Source organism: Gorilla gorilla, chromosome 22 (genome assembly GCF_029281585.2).
Source record: "Gorilla gorilla gorilla isolate KB3781 chromosome 22, NHGRI_mGorGor1-v2.1_pri, whole genome shotgun sequence".
NCBI classification, from domain to species: domain Eukaryota; kingdom Metazoa; phylum Chordata; class Mammalia; order Primates; family Hominidae; genus Gorilla; species Gorilla gorilla.
This window is the reverse complement of record NC_073246.2, coordinates 11,178,349-11,184,348: the sequence shown is the minus strand read 5'-3', so window position 1 is coordinate 11,184,348 and position 6,000 is coordinate 11,178,349.

Genomic DNA, 6,000 nt, shown 5'->3' with positions numbered 1-6,000 from the left:
GGTAAAATCCCATCTCTACTAAAAAATACAAAAATTAGCTGGACACAGTGGCACACTCCTGTAATCCCAGCTACTTGGGAGGCTGAGACAGGAGAATTGCTTGAACCCCAGAGGCGGAGGTTGCAGTGAACTGACATCATGCCACTGTGCACCAGTCTGGGCTACAAAATGAGATTCTGTCTCAAAATAAAAAACTGATTACATCAGATCACGGAATAACTATAATAATATTTATTGGGCCAGATAGTATGCGAAGGACTCTATGCACATTATTTAGTGTAATCTATGTGACAATCCTCTGAGATATGTGTTACTATTATTCCAATTTAAACACGAGGAAACAGGTTCAAGGAAGGTAAGTTATGTGCTGAGGGACACACAGGAGGGGGTGGAGCTCGATTTCAAGCCCACTGGGTGTGCAGAACTGAGCCTCTTCACCATGGGGGCAAATCCCTCCTGAGGACAGGGCTGGAAAAGCCATGGAGATCATCACCCAGCAACAGACACTGCCTCTGCCCTCATGGACCTTGCAGTTCTAGTGGTGAGAGTAAGATGAATACAAGTGAACAAAATGATGGCAAGTTGTTCAAGCTTGTTCAAACTTCTAAACACTGTTCAATGAATGAATGAACCAACAAGAACTTACTATGTGCTCTGGAAAGAAAATGTGAAAAAAGTCAGAGTTGTAAATCACTTTCTGCTACCACTATCTTTCCTAGTCTGGAAGTCAGCACTACTTCTCCATCCCTTGGAGGAGATAGTGGGCAGATATTACAAAATGTTAGCTAATAAGAGCTATCATTTATTGGACCAGACATACACCAAGGGGTTTCTATAGTTCATTAATTTTCACCCTTTGAATTAGGCATCAATATTTCCATTTTGAAGATGAGAAAAACCGAAACTCAGGATTTAAGTAGCTATCTGAAATCACACCCATAGCAGTAAGTGGCAGAACATTTGCTCTGGACACTGGGATAAGTATGTGTGTATGGGTTTTATTTTGTTGTTTTTTTTTGTTTTCTGTTTTTTTTTGTTGTTGTTTGTTTGTTTTCGGGATGGAGTTTTGCTCTTGTTGCTGAGGCTGGAGTGCAATGGCATGATTTCAGCTCAATGCAACCTCCACCTCCTGAGTTCAAGTGATTCTCCTGCCTCAGCCTCCTGAGTAGCTGGGATTACAGGTGCCCGCCACCATGCCTGGCTAATTTTTGTAGTTTTAGTAGAGATGGGGTTTCGCCATGTTGGTCAGGCTGGTCCCAAACTCTTGATGTTGTGATCCGCCCACCCCGACCACCCAAAGTGCTGGGATTACAGGCGTGAGCCACTGCACCCGGCCATGTTTGTGTTTTTATTCCTAGCACTTCATAACAAATGCCAACATCTCTTCCTGCGGCCCTACCACAGAGGGAGCTGATCAGTTTTCCCTCCTGCCCAAATGCAAAGCAGCCACAGTGGAAGTGCCAGAGTCCTCCCTCACAGCCTTCTGTCTAGTGGTTATTCCTGCTTCAAGGCTAAGGAAGGGAAGGACCCGTTTTGCTTTCAAATGCTTTTTCCTTCCAGCCCTTGCTGTGCGGCCCTTGTATGTGGGAGGGACGATGAGAGTCCTGGATATTGTCAACAAAAGACTTGAACAAGCCAAAGAGCTGATGATGTTGACAAGAAGGGGACCTTAACAAGGCAGATAATCAAAAGTTGATGACTGACAGCCCCTTTTGCATCCCTTCACCCTCTGCTAAATCAGGTCTCTTACATGATCTTGATGACAAATAATAAAAATTATAAACACATTACAGTTTTCACTTGCATTTGTTCACTTCTCACAGCAAATATGAGAGGTATCTAAGGCTGAGCAGCTTATTACAGAAAAAAGTTTATGGGACTAGAACCTTAATTTTATGTAACAAAATTTATATAGAGCTTACCATGGATCATGTACTCTCCTAAATAGTTCAAAACTTTCATTTTTAGAGAGATGGGTGTCTTGCAGCCAGGCGCAGTGGCTCACACCTGTAATCCCAGTGCTTTGGGAGGCCGAGGTGGACAGCTCACCTGAGGTCAGGAGTTCGAGACCAGCCTGACCAACATGGTGAAACCCCATCTCTACTAAAAATGCAAAACACAAAAATTAGCTGGGTGTGGTGGTTCATCCCTGGAATCCGGAGACTGAGGCAAGAGAATCACTTGAACCCAGGAGGTGGAGGTTACAGTGAGCCGAGATCATGCCATTGCACTCCAGCCTGGGCAACAAGAGTGAAACTCCATCTCAAAAAAAAAAAAGAGGGGGAGCGGTCTTGCTATGTTACCCAGGCTGGTCTTGAACTCCTGGGTTCAAGCAATCCTTCCACCTCAGCCTTCTGAGTAGCTAGGACTATGGGCCCATGCCACCAGGCCTGGCTGTATCTCATAACTATTAACTCATCTACTTTTTCACCACCATGAGAAGTAGGCTTTACTGTTATTCACATTTTTTAAGATGCGGAAACTGAGGCATGGTAATCAAGTATCTTGCCCAAGGTTGTACAGCCAGCAGGTGGTAGAACAGGGATCTTGAGCCCAGTCACAGCATCTGTGTCTAACCACTTCGCCAGGTGGGCTTCGCATGGGGACTACACTTGAAACTCTAGTTTGTTAGTCTGGTGCCCCTGCTTCCGCCTGCCTCCCTCAGTCTTTATGGCCCACTGGAAAAAGCAAGCCAGAGCTGTGGCTCCCAGGGTGATGATCCTTCAGCTGCCTCCTTGGCACTGTCATTCCCTCCTCCCATCTCCCGCCAAGGGCTACAGCCGAGAATACCACAGACGGTTTGCCATGGATCAAGATTTCTCTCAAGAAAGAGCTCACAGAAAGGCTGCTATGAGAAAGGAAGTCACTTGCTACTCCCCTTATTCCTCCATCAGGAGGAGCTAGATGAGGTCAGTGCACATTTGAGTGGGTGCCATCAAAGCACAGCCTCTGGCCAGCGTGGAGACAAACGTGGGCTGTGTGGCCCCTGACTGAGTGGCTGAAAGGAAACTTGAGGTGGTAGATGATGGAACTGATCGAAATAAAACTTCGGTAGGAATGCTGCATGTCATTCATTCAACAGTGCTCCCTGACCAGGGCCCAGGGCCGTGCATATGAGCTGCAAATGGGTTTGTTCATTCGTTTACATAGCTATTTGCTTATTTATTCAATAAATTCTGATTATGCCCCTAAGAGGCACTGTGCTAGATATCAAGGATGAACAAGACAAAATCCCTTCCCCACAGGGGCTCCAGGTCTAGAGAGGGGAGGAGGAAGGAAGATCCACAGTGATTTGTATCATATGCCGAGGAAAGAGAGTCATTTACTATCACCGTTTGACATCCTCACCCCCAGTGCGGTCCTTCTCTTTGTCTCTCCATGCTGGGAGTGGGCAGTCCCTGCCATGCTGCCCTTCAGACACAGCCCTCTTCCCTCAAGCTGCCCTCTGCCTGGATCCCACCTTCCCTGTGAGCTGGAGTATTTGCCTTGAAGGAGTCTTGACTCTCCTTCCCTGTCAGCCACTGTTTGGCTGCAGGCAGAGACAGTGGTGGCAATAAAGCAGCAGAGAGAGGGCTTTGGTATCAGAGCAGGGACTCGCGGGTGGGATGGGATGGGGATGGTTTTCCGTTTGACCCACTGTGTTCTCTGTGCTGCTCTGCCCAGGGAGGCTGACCTCTGCAGACTGTGTCACCTGGGCCCCTGATCTCTCGGCCAATAGAGGTCCCGGCTGAGAAGGGGGAGAGAGGAGTCAGGGTATTTGTTTCCCCCATTCCCTGTCAACCCCCCTTTTTGCCTGCCTGAAGCTCTGTTGGTGGTTGTGGTTCCTCTATGGTCACAGCTTTGCTGAGTGGCCTCTCTCCTCTGTCCCGTGACCCCAGTTGGCATCGGGCTTTGGTAGAGATATTTCTATCCTGGTGCCACACTAGCCCTTATTAGGTTTCTTCATCTGGTCTATGCCTTTAGAAACTGTCACATCACTAAACCCTTCAGTGAAACCCTTTCGAGTGTGTCATTTATTTTCTGTTGCCACCCTGACTGGCTCACCTGGGTGCAGCGGAGGTGGGGACAGAGCAGGTTGGGGTTCCAGTTCAGCTTTATTATCCCTCTTTTTCAGGGTTTCCCAGAGGAAGAAAGAGAATTTGGACAAATGAATGAGGAACAACGCTCTCCTGAGGGTTTTCTTTAAGGGGCGAGGATCACTGCCTCTAGCTCCTTTGATGAAAGCAGAATTAAGAGGCAGTGCAGGAAGGCACAGCAGGAAGGCTTATGGTTAGACTACAGAGAAGGAAGCAGCCACTGCTGGGGACCTACCCTGTGCTGGTCACTGACAAGCTGTCTCATTAAACCTTCCCGGACCCTCAACCCCTCCTACTATCTTATCCTCATTTTACAGATGAGAAGACTACGACCAAGAGATGTAAAGGTCTGGGGAGCAGGATGGGAGCTTCACTTTGTCTCAGTTTCTCTGGCAAAGAGAAGCCTCACTTTGTGATCAAGGGATTGGGAGGGTGACAGATAAATCTTGGCTTAAGTGTCAGCATAGAACTGGGAATCTGGAGCTAGACAGCACTGGCTTGACTCCTTGGATCTGCTTCTTACTAGCTGTGTGATATTGGGCATGCCTCTGTCTCCTCATCTATAAAAATGGGGCTAATGATAATAACACCTGCCTTACAGGTTGTGTAGAAGGTTGAATTTGTAGTTATGAGGTGCCCAGGAACAGTGCTGGCACACAGTGAGCGCCAGGCACAAGTGTTAAAGAATGGAGCCTCCTGCTCTCTCCTTATTTTCCACCCCCTGCCCTCTTCTCATTGCCCACCTCCCCTGTCTTCTCCTCACCATCCTGAAAAAGGTTGAACAGCCACCCAGGAGCCCCTGAACAGGCATGTTGGTCCCAGGCCCTTTGTGAGCATGCTTTTCCCTGCCCTGCCCCATGTCATCACCATTCTGGATGGAGCAGCAAGGACGGAGACACTTAGTTGGGCTGTCCACTCCAGGTCCAATGCCAGTGGGATCAGCTTCGATGGGATGCGCACAGACTGACCTCTTCTCCCCAGCCCCTTCAACTTCCCAGAGCTGCAGGGGGCCTGGGAGTTCTTGGTAACAGCACATTAAACCTCTGTTTGTGGGAACTTTAATTTAAACACAAACTAGAGACGGCAAATGACTCTGGCAGCCAGATAAGCCATCTCGGGAGAACAAGGAGAAAGTCAAGAGAATCAGCCCAGATAAGGCCTGACTTTAAACTACTGGTGATATCCACAAGCCTGGGACAGATGAAATCTAGGGGTCCTGAATGAAGAACCCCAGAAGCGCCATACCCCAGTTGTCCTTGCTCTGGGCTCTATGCCAGCTCCCTCTCCTGTGTTCTCTATATTTCTATCTTTTTGCAAAATTCTAACACGATTCTTTGGCTCCATCCCTCCCACCCCCACCCCACTGTTTTAGAGAATGCACTTTCTTTACTTTGCTTCTCATCTTCTTCTGTGACCTACTATTCTGAGAAAGTTCTACTTGTTATCTAACCTCCATCTATGCTACTACCTTTAGAGTCTAATACATCCTGCTTAGTGGTAGCTCTGGGAGTTTCTGTTCATGTGGCAAATGTGGTGTAGTAAAAACAACCTGAAAAAGACCTGGGTGAACTTCTTTGCATCTCAGTTTCCTCATCTGTATGATGAGTGTGTGAGAAAGAATCTCTAAGGACTTGTAAACTCTGACTTCTCACAGAGAATCTGAGGACAAGGACATCCCAGGAAATCTCTATTGTTCTGGAACCCATGAATTTTCCACTGTTCTACTGTTTGGGAGTGAGCATGGGGAGAGCAGTCAAGCCTGTTGATTCCTTTCTGGGAGGGGTCTACAGGCTTTGTTTCCACCCTTCCACCCACAACGCAGGCTCAGGCCAGGCCCAGGCCCAGGAGAGAGGCTGCCTTTCCACTTCTGTCAAGGCCTGCTGAGCCCAGCTCTGTGGGGCTGTGGCTGCTAAGATGTTGTCTC